At 46.4% G+C, this 14435-nt stretch overlaps 1 protein-coding gene and 1 long non-coding RNA gene across 4 annotated transcripts in view; one reads left to right on the top strand and one right to left on the bottom strand.

Annotated features, from left to right (window-relative positions):
• The window catches only part of LOC135315390 (uncharacterized), a 313306-nt gene that overhangs the window by 74328 nt on the left and 224543 nt on the right, over nucleotides 1-14435 (bottom strand). For both annotated transcript variants that reach the window (XR_010374854.1, XR_010374853.1), the window contains one exon: nucleotides 8816-8939. This is a non-coding gene — a long non-coding RNA (uncharacterized LOC135315390). The remainder of the gene's footprint in view (nucleotides 1-8815; nucleotides 8940-14435) is intronic.
• Nucleotides 1-14435, top strand: part of LOC104051408 (vascular endothelial growth factor receptor kdr-like) — a 142281-nt gene that overhangs the window by 6871 nt on the left and 120975 nt on the right. The gene's annotated exons all lie outside the window — the stretch shown is intronic.

The raw sequence follows: 14435 nt of genomic DNA, 5'->3' as shown, positions 1-14435 counted from the left end.
GACTGGCTGAGACCTGCAGCTGAATCTCTTGCTTTCTGCAAGGAGATGCACTAACTCTTCCTGCTGTAGTGAATTTTACAAGAAGCAACTTTCGCAAGCCTTCCCACCCCCCCCCGCCCCAACATCTAGAAATGCAGGAGGAGTCACAGCTAGCGCGTGGTGCGGGTTTTGTTGCGGCTCTAAGCAGTAAAGCTTTTAGCACTGAGCAGTCCTTGACATCACTGAGCAAGAAGGAAAGAACCTCATCTAACCTTTCAAATGATGAAGGCTGAAGAAGGCAGTTTTCCTTTATGCCCTGCAGGGAATGGCAAAAGCATATGGTCCCCAAGATTTCAAAATTCAGCCAAAAACTAAACTCAGGCCCAGAATGTAAAGGAAATATAGGGACCAACCTTCTATTTTCAGGTCACTTGCCTTTGTCTTCTGGATTTCCACATAGGTTTCCTTAGATCTTCCTGTGTTTTTCTGAACTGTGGGAACATGATTGCCAAGGAAGTAGAGAGGGGAGTTTTCAGCCCTGCTGGGATTGTTCTTGATTTGAGGGTCAAGGAAGCTTGACCTAGTCATTACCTGTTCCATTTTTTACAAAATCTCTGTGAATCTAAAACACCTCAGCCAAAATGTTTGCTTCCTTAGAGCCCACAGCTCAGAAGTTGCACACCTTAAATTCTTCCTTACAGATACGCTAAGGTCAGTTTGCAGGAAAAGCACCAAGCACCATGGGGCTACTCTGCCTACTCCTCTATAGCGGTGAGCAAAATGGGATTGCTCCTAGGGATACTCCACACAAATACACAGGAGCAGCAATTCGGTAAGGTGTTCATCCTGTTTGCCATTAACTCATATCTCATTAACTGAAATCAGTGCTGAATACAATAACTTAGGGGTTAAAGCAATTTCCTCCGTGTCCCTCAAAGCCTGCAGCGGGTGATGTGAGTGTGGGGCCTCCCAGCATCCCAGTTCTCATCCTCGATTCCCTCACAGCTACTGGGAAGGGCTCACTTCGGCCCTTTGTAGCCATAGGATCATCCCTGAAAGCTGATACTGAGCCTGGACTCCCCCAGCTTTTGGGTTGGGTTACGCACGGGTCGGTGTTTCAGACCTTTAATGTACAGATGCCAACTACAGCGTGTCCTCCAGGAGTTATAAAACATGTTTTTCCCCTCTGCTTCTTCACTTGTTCTTCCAGCTGCCTGGAGCCAGCTCCCCGAGGGGCCGTAACACATGCCCACACAGTAGCATTTGGAAATCCTTCTTGTGGGCAATCCTAATTACAATACGCCTTCATACAGGAAATGGCTGTTGGAAGAGATTGCCCAGAACCCTTAACAGGAAGACGTATGCAACTGTGTTTGAAAGGAGGGAAGTAAAGCACTGTGGATTATCAGTTGCAAACCTCAAGGTCTCTGTCTTTACTTGCAGAAAAATACATCTCACAGGTGCCGTGTTGTCCAGCAGTAGGTCCCTTGATACATCCCCCACCTCCGCGTAGGGAAGGGTACCCACTCCGTTCATTCACTCCTGAATTAATACTATCACTGCTAATTTGCAAAGATAAGGGAAAAGACTTCATGAGCATCCACTACCTAAAAGCACAAGAATTACTTTGCTCCTTAACATGTGAGGAAAGTCAGAAGAAATAATAATAATGCAATGCCCAGGTGTGGGGAGAAACGCTTTTCCCAGACCTCTTTCTGGGTGTCTATCAGGCAAGGAAGCTTTCTCGGCTCTCGCTGCATGATGCAGCAGGACAGGGCTAAACAGCAACTTTGGCTAGTTAAAAGGGTTTTGTACTGCTACAATTAAAGGATGATTCAAGTGAATCTAGACAATGATGTCACCCTGAGAACCTTTTAAACACAATTTAAGCTATTACGTGGTGTGAAGCAGAGAGAATCGGCTAACCTTTTGGCCTGCTACTTTTTTTTCCCTACAAATGGATGATGTCTGGATTATTCTCATTTCATGTTCATGCACTTGGGACAAGCTTTGCTCTCGGTTGCGCAGGTTTAAAGCTGTTGCTTGGCTGAAGACGATAGCTCGTCTTTGAATCTGCCTTTGTGTGACCAAGAATATTTATTTTATTATGGTTGTTTATACATTTTGTGGTAGAATCTGAGTGAGAAAAGAAGCAACTGAAAGCTACTCTCTCACTGCATGCTTTATAAAGGTAGAGATTTTACTGATCTTGCTGGAAAATCCTGATTTGTTTTGGATGTGAATATTCACTGTGAAAAAGCTAAGTAACCTGCTTACACTCCTATGATGAGAAAAGCCAGTGTGTGGCCCCTGCACCGAGTCTGCAGCAACATCCAGTTGTGTGAGGCCGCACAACCACCCCTACTTCCATGCCTGAGTCCTCCAGCGTGCGCTCCCACTTCACATTTATTTTAGCTTTAGAGATCCCGTTCTGCTTAACCTCCTGGAGACTCTCATGCTTCAAACAACTTTCCTTCAGTCTTGGCAAATTCTCTATTGAGTAAGGATGGAGTAACAGCTAGGGCAAGAGAAGAGGGTTTGGCCCAGTAGGAATTACCGGGGAGAACAATTAATCCCCAGAATCCTATGTCAGCATGAACCGAGCGGAGCATGCAATGGGGAGGGACTCCCTGGGGCAGAGCCTCCTCTGGCTGGGATCTCAATGGAGTTGACCCAGCTCGCTTTGAAAGAGCCGTGTGTTTCTCAGAGCTCATCATCCCACTCAGTGATGACTTTTCCAAATATAATGGTACCGTGGGTTTCTGGGAAAGTAAGGCCCAGTTGTTACCGTGAAGCCGCTCATGATCCCGTTAACAGTTTTATTACTTAATCTGCTGATACATCAGGTTCTGACTTTGTCCAGAAAGGAGATGAACCGAGTCTTTGGTGTGATGTATTTATAGGTTTGGAATTGCTCCGGGGTTTCTAGGCTGTGCTCGCATTTGGACTGTTTTCTCATGGCTTTCCCACCAAGTCAAATAACCGCGGGTAGCTTCGCTCCCTGGGTCAGTTTGGGCAACGTCACCCTGCCCTACTGAAAGAGAAGTGCAGGTCAAACCAAAGACCGGGTACCGCACGACTCCTGGGATGAAGGAGCTGTCGGGGCCAGGTGAATTCAAGAAGGCAGCAGGCTGCTGAGCAGGGTATGTCGAAGGCTCCCCCCATCTGGCTCCAGACAGTCTTGTACGCTGCAGTCCCCATCAGGAAACGTCATTACGTTTGAAGGAGGGTGTACACAAGGCTGATTTCTTCTTCTTAGTATTATGGAGACATGGGATTGTTTGGGGTTACTGTCTGATCTACAGACTTCTCAACCAGAAGCACAAGTAGAGCTGGTGATTTATATGCCACGGCTTGTATCAGAAGAGCATTGTTAGACTAGAAAGAGGAGCTAGAAAGACCCCTAAAAGAGATTTGGGGTTTCACAATATATTAATTGGACTATGATCTTTATACCAAGGATAAAAATATTTGGTATAAATTAGCTGTGTACTTTGCCTTTTTTATTGTTGCCTACTTTGGATGTGAAACATAATGTTCAAGCCTACGTGGTGAAATGCCATTATTAATTTAATTTAATAAATCATGAAGTAGTGTGCCTTCTTCTGGTTACTGAAGTTGATGTCTAATGAATTTTGTGCATAGCTGTGGTTGTTATATTGTGATTAACATTAAATTACTATCTTTTTTTTCCCTAATGTACTGCCCAGCATGTCAGAGCGGGTATGCAATATCATCTAGGGCAGGCAGCCGCAAAGAGGCACTACAACGTCCCACTAGTCTACAAGCGCAGGCTAATGCTCCCAAGAGAAAGGCTCTCCTTGTCCCATCCCAAGAATATGAGCATAGTTTGTTTTAACATTCTTCAAGACAGTATCTTCAGCTTTCTGGAGAGTTTCTGGCAGAAGGACAAAAGAAGAGGAAAGGAGACAGTTTTGTCTGGGTATAAATCTCAGTTTTCATTTGCCAAACCTGTCCTGCACTTTTGAGAAAAGCTGAAAATTCTGTGCTCAAAGTGGGATTAGTGGAAAAGCTAAAACTGAGCTAGCTTTGATTTCCATGGCGTGGAGTTTGCATAGCTGCCATTCAAGGTCATTTGTTCTTCCACTGTGCGATACCACACTATCACTGTACTTTAAAACATTAATGTAGGCTTTTAAATGCTGCGGGCATTTGTGTCTGGCATTGAGCACCGCAGCTTTGACGTTCCGCCTTTCTGCCTACCTATGCCTGGGACATCCCCCAGTCTGACCATGTGACCTAAAAATTTTGGTCTCCACATCTTCCTGATTTAACTGAAATTTTTAATATAAAAAACTTGTTTTCAGGACAGTTAAGCTTAAGGAGATAAAGGTGTCTTTCAGAAACAGGCAGCTACTGCTTGGGAAAACAGGAATAGTCTTTGTAAGATAAATGGCTGGGTAGAATCAGTTTGGCCAGAAATGTGAGACACAGAGCTGACAGCATGAATCTCTTACAAGCAAAAATCAGACCCATTCGAAACAGAACTAGTTGGTCCCGGGTCTGCAAGCGCCTTGGGTAGCTCACATTGCCTGTGCAGTACTGCAGGATGTCCTTCGGAGGCTGGTTTGCTGCCTAAATAAAGCCACCAAAGATTTTCTCCTTGTGCAGACAGGGAATAGGGGGATGTGCATTCAAATAGCAACGGTGCTGTCACTACCCCTTCTCCGCAGGCGGCTTCTTCTTCTTTCCTGGGTCACACCTAGTGTGACCACACTTTGTAACTGATAAGGTGGAAATCACCGTATGGATGAACCAGTCCTTTTCCTGAACAAAAGGCTAAGTGTAATCTTTAATCCAGAGTCCGGTGCTTGACAATCTGTTTGAGGGAAATACTGAAGGCTTTATTTTATGACTCTGGGATTGCTACTACAGGTTCTGGGCATTTCTGATATAGTGGCTAAACTCCTTCTAGGCATTTCTTTTGCATCCTTGGAGAAGCAATGATAGTTAATATCAACATCATTAAAGCCATCACCATTATGGTTCAGGACAAACGCTTCACCTTGGTGAATCAGGCAGCTAACGCTTTGCAGGGCCATTGTTTTGGGCTGCTGATTCTTTAATTCCCAGACTGACCAATATATCTGATCTTGTCTGGTGTCACCGTACGCAGTCTCCTTAAAGCCAGAGCTAGGCTATCCAGACTTAAAAAGAAGAGTAAAAGGGGTTAAAGAGCATCATTAGGAGAGCCCAGAACAGCCCAATTCCTTTAGTCATCCTTCCTGTTTTAAAATCTCTCTAGTTATCTTGGGTCTCGTCTTGACATCTGCTAGTAGTGAAAGCAAAGTAGTGACAGTGGGCGTGGTGGGATGTAAGGACGGTATCTCATACGATGACCTTCTCGCAGTGTATACGATAAAGGAATTGAGAGGAATTCTGAGCATACGTAGGGCAAAGGTCTCTCTCGTGCGCTTTCTTTTAACGGTCGAAGTGATGTCCTTTAGTGTGTATTGTACTGCTAGCCTTTGAAAGGCTGCCTTTTTGTTTTGATTCTATATTGTTCGAAGTTAAATAGTAGGAAAAGAGAAATCTCTGCCACCATAACATTCTCTTATAGGCCTATTCATTATAGATCCCGAGAGGAAACCGAGAGTTCCCCTGGACAATGGTCTGATATACAAACGAGCATACATTAACTTTCTGTGGTTGTATAGTTCATTTTGGATGCCTTTCCTTTACATTCTTAGGAACATGGATTCAGGCATAATTTGGTTTGATGTCTTCCTCTGCCTTGAACTGCTGTCTTGTTAGACATACTGCACGTCAAGCAGCCCCTCCGCAGCAGAGGCCTGAAGTGGAAACGCTTCGGGCAGACGTGGTGGTGCACTGAGGGGCACTTTTGGAGCGAGTGGGAGGGCCGGGAGCAGAGGAGACCAGGCTGGGTCCGCGGCGTTTTGGCTGACCTGGGGGGGGATGCTGGGACAGCTGCTGACCAGACGCCGTGCTCCAAACCAACAAGGATGTCAGGTGGGTTGGACATAAGCCAGGATGTTTAAGTAACTCAACGTTGGTCCCCTGTCCTTTGACAAACACCTTAGGGGAGCTCGCTTGGGGAACATCTGCAATGGCTTTGGCAGCACTAATTCCAGAACAGGGGCAGCAGCAGCAGGGTGTGATACAGGAACACCCAGAATCTCTGGATGGGAAACGGGTGATGCAATTACAGCTGTGTTCACTGCACTGATTAGCGCGGACACTTCGCTCAGGACCCCAGCTCAGCTGCTGCCTGAACGGCACCCTTCGGTTCGGAGGTACCCGCTCAGAGCTCTAGCGCTCTGGGCACTTCGGCACTGCATTCCTCTGTGCAGCACAGGTATGTTTGCTTTTGTGCCTCTGCTCGTCTGTAAATCAGGGAGATTAGCACTTCCTTTCCTCCCTGGTGGGATGGGGCGATAAATGTTTTGAAGACAAGAAGCTGCTCAGGAACTGCAGTAGATTTACTTCATCTTTCACTTCCATCACCAGGGAAAAAGCCATTTGAAGCTAATAAGATATTGGGGCATTTAAGGTTGTAAGGATTAGGACTGGGATACCATGGTAGGCTTGGCCTGAACCGTCAGAAACAAATCTCCTTCCTGTCCTCTAGACAGACTCCTATAGAACTTGGGTTTGGCTGTTGCTTTTTTGCACTGACATGTCGTGCTCCGGCTTACTTTGCATGGGAACGGAGCCAAGCAGATGAAAAAGATTAGAGACTAGATCAGTCATTGTTACCCTGCCTTCTGTAAATATCTTTGCACCGTGTGAAGGGTGTGACGCCTGCTTCTGAAATGTTGCCTGTCCCATCCAAAAGGTGTGTCTAACACACCACTCCCTGCTAATGCTGGCTGGCAGAGCCTGCTTACAGGGCCTGGGTACCACCAGGTGCATGGCAGTGATGCACAGGGCTTGCGAGGCTACAGTTTTTCTCAGATTTCTTTTAACACAGTACCTCCCTCAGCCTCTTGGCCCACACATACGCGGCAGGTTGCCAGTTTCCTCGGAGGAATAACGAAGCACACACACGTGTGCATGCATGGGTGTAAATGGACGCGGTGTCACTCCAGTTGCAGCTCTTCCAAAAAGCCTCTTGGTTTTCATTCTGACTGTGTCTTCTGGCACGGATAAATTTGCAAAGCTAATTTTCAGCTCCTGTCTAATGGATTCCCCTGCTGAGTGTCTGTTACAGTTAAAGGATTCCAGATTGAGAGTTTGTTCTTGTCTCCCCTGTGCACATCTATTTTGGAGGTACCTCTTGGAGAGCTGGTTAATGAGCCTGGAGTGTGACTGAGTATTTGTGCTGACGTTCAGGAGGAGACTCCCCTCCTCCTCCTCCTCGGAAGGTAGCCCTCACACCCTTACAGCCCATTCGTTTTCCTACTGCTTTCACCTCAGCAGAAATAAGGTGATTACAGGTATCAGACTGGGCAAGGGAATATTGGATTTATCAAAGTTGCGAAGCAAAAGGAGAAATCCTCTTCGCTAGGAGCTCACTTGTTCTAGAACTTGCACACTTTTAGGGAGGAGGAAAGAGCTGCAGTTGAGCAGCACGCAGCAAGGGTTCAGATACACTGTGGCACTCCCTGCCCCATGTGCTTGCCCCGCCGGCCACCCTCAGAGGACAGGGCACTGCTGTCCGCACCAGATATTCAGTAGTGCCAGCTCCTTTGGAAACTGAAAAGAGCCTTTCCTTGGATGATCCTGCAGCTCAGCACACAACTGGCAGCCAATTTACTTGAGCTCCAATTCCTGCCGTGCTGCAGGCTTCCCGTACGACCTTAAGTACTTATCTTATCTGTCTTCAGTTTCCAGCAGTATAAAATAGCAATTACTTACCAACCACACAGACATGTTGCAAGGTTAAATCCCTTTGTAAGCCATCTCGCAACTAACCTTAGAAATGCAGACTGTTGTTGTTGTTGTAATTATTATTATTATTATTATTGCCATTTTGGCATTGGCCTTTCTCAGCCATGGATATTTTGCTATGACATCTGCACCTACCCAGACCTACAGCTGAGGTTTAAGTATCAGTTTCCCCAAGGATTTCCTCATTTTTCGGCACAGTATACTGGATCTTCACCCAAAGGCCCTTAGAGGGTGGGCACAGCCATGCAGAAAACAAGAGATGAATGGGACACACCCACACAAACAAGACAACCCACCTCGCGCATCTTCTCTTCTCATACCTGGAGGCCAAACCTCTAATGATTATTTTAGTATTTACTAAGACTTTGTCTAGAGGAAGGGTGGGAAGAAGGACAAAAGAGACATTGTTCCTTTTTGGACAGCATTTTGTTTTTCCCAGCAGCTGACCAGGCAGACCGTTCAGTATGTACTTTAAGTACATATTTTTGTCTCCAGCAGGTACAAAGACACCTCTGCTGGGGCAGTTGACAGAAGCTAACAGGGCAAAAGGAGCCCAGGTGGGGTCAGTGTTGGACCTGGGCACTGTGTAGGGGTAGGATTAGGGTCAGGGTTAGGGTTAGGATTAGCGTTAGGAGAAAGAAGCCCACAGCCTGACTGCGAGTGTGGTTGCAAAGGGGCTGCCAAAGGAGAAGGGGGCTGCAAGTCTCTGGGAATGAAGTGAGCAGGAGGCAGCGGACACAGAAGCCTAGAGTGGAGAACGATGCCCCAGGGACCAACGTGTCTCACTGAAGCTCTGTGTGGTGGTTTCTGGAGGGTGAGGGAGGTATCAAGGCGCGCTGGCTGTGCCTAGCTGGTGAGGGAGAAGTCTGCCTCACAGAAGGACTGTCACAGACACCCCTCAGTGCCAAAAGACCAGGGACCTGATGGGCTCATTGACGATGGTCATCATGAACCTCTCACTTACCCTGCAGCAAAGCACATTTGTGAGGCCATCCTGGAAAGGCTCCTGAACACTCAGCACCCCTTCAGCCACTGCTTTGGATCTACGTGACCCATAATCTGTCTCTTTTTGCATGTAGTTAAGCCATCTAAAAAAGATCAAATTATTGAAGCGTTGGAGAGTTGATCTTTACATTCAGGCTAAACTAGAATTACAATTGCTTAACCTCTTACTGAGCAGTTTCTCTCACTTAAAAGGGAAAAGCATAAATGAGTTTTCACGGGAATATGCTATCCTGGCATTCTAATTAAGATGACAGTATATAGGGAAAACAAAATACCTGGGCATTATCAGTTTTCATGGCTATTCCTCTCTTTGTCAGCTGGGGCAATCCATGTGCTGTGTGAACTGCAGCGCTAAGGGTATGGTATCTTTATGCTCAAAAGCAACATATTCCCAAGCATGTTGTCTTTGGCATGGCCAATATTTTATCTGCCAGAGCCAACGTTAATGAAAAATTCCTGAAAAATTCCACATTTCTACACAGCAATGCTCTGATGGGAATAACAGTCTCTTCTGACCTCGTTCAAAAGGAGATATTGGGTGGGATACAAAATAGGAAGGCATTCCTGAACCCCCCTACCCAGGACTTCGGGTACTTTGCGCTAAGTTTGTGATGCTTGCCTGTCTTTATAAGTGATATCAGCACTGTCAGGTTGTGTAGTCCCCTTAGTACCTGCATCCAAAACCAGCACTTCTCAGAACAGACACGCATGCAGTCAGAAACACTGGGTTGGTGAAAATAAGACCTGCCTTCTAGTTTTGTTGTGTAACAGTCTCACCTCTTTAAAACAGTCAGAGTGATGCAGCAGCTTTGTAAGGAGAACACATCTGTATAGAAGTGGGTTTCCCCTTCTGGGACAATGCTGGTGAAGTTGTGAGTCTTTCTGACATGGGGGGTAGGAATATTTGTCATCTGTTAGAGTCAACATTAGCCTAGATGATTTGTAGTATAGGGGCTCATCTCATTGCATCGGACAGTCTGGAAAACTAAGGCCAAGCAAACAAAGCTGTGAAAGAAAAGCCTAGTCACGAGTAAGGTGGCCTTAAATCACTGTTACTGACTGCGAAGTGACAGTGCAGGGAAATGGAAGGGACTAGTTTACTTCGATTTGCATGAATTGAATTCACACAGCTAGTCGAATCCCGTAGGAGTCCAGAGTATCATGTAGTTCCGTTGTAAGCAGAATAGTACTAGAGGCTAACTGGCACATGGGCCGTGGCACAGTGAAATCAATGACTTGAATAAGAGAAGAGCCACCCTGAATTTCCCCTTCAGGCCCTCACTTGAGCTTTGCACAGCCAGACCATCGTTCCTCCTCTGACAAGGCTTCTTGTCAAGGCAGTTCCCGTGATGGGGGTGGGGGGGGGCAAGCCAGAGCTGTGGGAACTGTGGAAAATCCCAACATAGGAAAGAGAGCCCATTCGCACGAGGCCTTGCAACAGAGCTCGGGGAGGCATGCTGGACTTGCTCACATAGCGTAGGTCACTTAGTAAGTGGAGAAATCAGTGAGCTTGTCAACAAGCAAGGAAAACCCCATGTATACAGCCTCTCCACATGCTGTCCTACAGCTGAAACCTTTGTGTTGTATACACACTTCGTGGCCTGGAACACACAGGGCAAAGGAAAATCGAGATTTACAACTACCAGGCATCCAAAGCCAGGTTACTACACACACATCCACACCTGACAACAGGCAGGGCAAGCAGTGTAATTTATTCCCCACCTTGTTGTCAGAGCCCATGATAGCATCTGTTATCAACAACTGTGTGTCATGCCCTAGAGACAGGAGAAAGCCTGAGAGCACACAGATAAGAGCAGGTGCTAATTTGATGCTGTGGTCCAGCACACAGACACAATGCTGTGCAAATGCTCCGGTTTCAGCCCCTGAAAGGCTCTCTCTTGCCAAGTTCTCCCCTCCTTTGGAGACTTTTTGAATGGCAGTTGCTCAGTCAGCAGTGAGAGTGCACCTCGATCCTCCTGTGTAGACAAGATCTTTGATGTGCTCGTGCTCTGAGCTGCTACCTTTATTTCAGTTTTGAAGGGGATGCAAAGGGAGGGACAGGTTCTTGCCAATCACAGACTTGCCTAAATATTTATCTCTGCTAAAAACAGTTTAGTTTCTGGATTTAGCCCAGGGTTGATTCTGATGGGAGACATCAAACACAATATACATGAATCAGGGACAGCACATCTGGCATTGCCTGTGCGCTGTAGGAATATAAATAAAAGAGCCAGTGAACTCCAGCTGGTGAGTTATTTGTACTGCAGCAAGGCTGTCGGCTTTCTAATATCACCACCCAGTGAGAAGAGGGTGCCGTGAATCAATTGGGGCTGCTCCGTGGTCCCCCGTTGGCATCCGTCTTCCTTCTTGCATGGGAGGGCTCAACCGCGAAGGATCATAAACACTTTTTAGAAAATGGTTTGCAAGAGTGCCGAAAAGAGTGGCGGGCCAAGCCAGCAGTGCTGCCAATATTTAGAACATGATGATATTTTATTTTTTTGAAGTATCTGCTACAAATGTTCTTTTCCTGGAAAGATTCCTTCTCCTGCCTGCCTCCCCCGCCTCCCGCAGACTGCTGGTGCCAATATTTCTGTTGTAACTTCCTTGCTCCCAGCCGTTTCCTACTATAGATTTCCCTCCTCTCTCCCCCGGAGCTGATGGTCCAGGTTGCACCCTGCATTGTTCTGCTGGCCTGGACGGAGGCAAACGTCAGTGCCTGATTCAACCACCTATGCAGAGGCACCCAGTGCTGCTCGGGGTGTCGGAGGGTGACCCTGCAGCCTTCTGGCTCTTGCTATGGAAGGGCATAAACATCGCAGAGATGCCCTGTATCTGCCAGGCCTGGGAGGATGGCTCAGGTAGAGACGTGAGCCCCTGGTCGTCTTCTTTAGGGTGGCAGCAGAACACACGACAGCGCTGCAAGGCCTGGTGGGTGCAGGAAACGGCCAGAGCTCTGGACCCACGTGCATGGGGCACTTAAGTACATGCCGCATCTCACTCCTTTCCATCTTCTCGTCCAAAGGGAGCACTGCCCTCAGAACAGTCATAGTGTCCGCTAGTGCCTTTTACTCCATCACTCTACAAACTGATACGTATGACCTTTAGTTGGGCAAAATTTGGCATGGAAACATGAACAGAAGCCGTGGAGCTGGGGGTTAAAAAATGTGCAATGCCCAAAGGGTCGTTTTGATCACTTTAAACAAAACCATCGTGCAGAGCAGCCGCGGAGAAAGATTTACCACATTACTTCCCGATTAGCCCAGGACACCAATTTTAGGTACCGTTAAAACAGCGGAGGTCAAATTTACTATGGAGGGCAAAGACCAGTGATTCATTTTTCCTTATTCTTTATAATCACTTTTCACCTTGAAGAACAAAAGGGCCTAAAGTCAGAGAACGTTTGTTCTTGAGTCTTGCCAAAGCCTTTTTTTTTTTTTTTTTTTTAATAAACCATCATTAAAATCTGGGCCCATTGCCTTGACAAAAGAAAAGAATATATTTGTGTATACTTAAGAGACGGGAAAGAGACTGTGCGCCAGGGCTAGTCACAGATAAAGGAATTCCGGACATTATTCCTTGTGCTCCTAGGGGTTGTGACATGGGATTTCCTTTCAAAGTGGTAAATAGCCCTACAGTTGTACAACAGGGTGGGGTGGTCACTGCTTTCTTTAAAATGGGGGGACATGAAAGCACATTATGAGACAAAAGACAGGCTGGTGCATGTTCACAATGAACCCCTGTGAATGGGGGCGAGGGGTGCAGATTCACCCCCACCCAAAGCACCATCTCAAAGCTTTGCCCTCATAAGGTTCCCATGCTTTAGAGGTGCTACCAGCTGATCTCGACTTTGGGAAGAATAGCTCATGTCACAGTAAAATAGATTTAACGCTTAAGAGGGAGCCAAAATCTTGGGGCTTGTCAGCAGCTTAGGTGTTCCCCCCAGATCTGCGGGGGAGAGATGGAACTTGTGGGGAAACAGGTTTATCTTGGGGTGACTCCTGATGTTTCCTACCTTCTCTCAAAGCCAGACAGCCTCTCACTGTGCAACGGTGGGACACTGAGTGCCTGTCCTGGCCTGGGATGGGAACAGAGAGGGTGGCGAGGGTGCGATACCACAGCTGTGAGCTTCAGGAGGAGCCTCACCATGTTTTGGAACAAGAATCAGACAGCCGAGGTCTTTTGTAACTCAAAGCACCTTTCTCTCTTGTGCTGAATCCCACACAGGACTGGGGTGAGCAGTCTTCTCTTTTAAGAAAACAGAAGAGCTAAAGCTGCAGATTTTATCCTGTTTGCATTTTAAATAGAAAAACGTTCAACTTTGTACTTGGATTACTTTTCTGTTGGCCTTTGCATTAAGGACTCACCAAAGCGCACTGGTTTTGCAGTGTTAGGGGAAGTTGGAAGGGGGGAGGAACGTGAATCGCTTGATGAGGGAGAAAAGAACATCAAGCCGATTTTATATTTGGATCTGAATGCAAAATTATTTCCTTTCCTCCCTCTCCCTGCGGCTGTCCTGGAGGGTCAGCAAAGACTGCAGACCCTAAACCTCACAGTTAAAGCAGGGATTAATGAGAACGGGAAAGAAGATTTGCATGTTACTATTCTCCAGATCCTCAGGATTCAGGTCTCCAATGATAAATGTTAATTTAAGGAATCATCAGTGCAACAGATATATCAGCGTATTGCAGAAGTTTGCAAATGGAAGGTTCCTACATGAGCCTTCTTGTTGCTTTCTATTTTATTGCTAAATATCTGAATTACAACTCTCTAATCCTTCTACCATGTAACAACACACCTGCAGATTTATCTTCCCCTTGAACTACAATGAGATCTTATGTCAGTATAGGGAGGCACACGATAAAATTCTAAAATTCAGCTTGTAAACCTCATGCAAAGTAGGAATGTCCAAGAGGTGGAACTGCTGCTTCCAGTGACGAATCAGTTTGGATCTGCTGCAAAGGATCTTGTTCGATTAGTGAATTAGACACCCAGGAAAGGCTAGAGAGATTGAAGTCACAGCTGCATCCAGTCCCTACTGCAACTCCTTGGTTTAAGAGGTTGCATCAAGAGGGTCTAAGACCATACAGGACACATGGAAGATTCTAACCAAGTTCAGAACTGGAGACTTCAAAGGAAAAATAACAAATTTTCCTTCTTTCTCTTTGGCTCCTTCCTAACATCCCACATTTTTCTGAAAACCAGGGAGAAGAGAAAGTTCTCATGTTCACTGCAGCAATAAAATAACACATCTTCTGAAGTAACTGTATGGTTGGTCTAAGGAACAACAAAGACAGCTAAATGAATCATACAGAGAATTACTCACACATACGTATTTTCAAACAGTAAACAGGTCATGCTAAGCATTGTTAACTCGCAAGCACGCCAGGCCCTACAGTCCACGTTGCTGCTCGTGGGTATTCGAGGAGATCAGGAGATAGTCAGTAGTTGCACAGCAGTAAAACCAATCCGAAGGAGCCCCTGGGACTGCACCCAGACGTTAGCACTTCTGCTGTGCGGGTACGGGGCTGTGTGGCGCTCACGCGTCAGGAGAGTACCGTTATACTCGCATGAATTGGATC

The sequence above is a fragment of the Phalacrocorax carbo genome, chromosome 11 (assembly GCF_963921805.1).
Source record: "Phalacrocorax carbo chromosome 11, bPhaCar2.1, whole genome shotgun sequence".
Lineage (NCBI taxonomy): Eukaryota > Metazoa > Chordata > Aves > Suliformes > Phalacrocoracidae > Phalacrocorax > Phalacrocorax carbo.
This window is presented reverse-complemented; position numbering and strand designations above follow the sequence as displayed.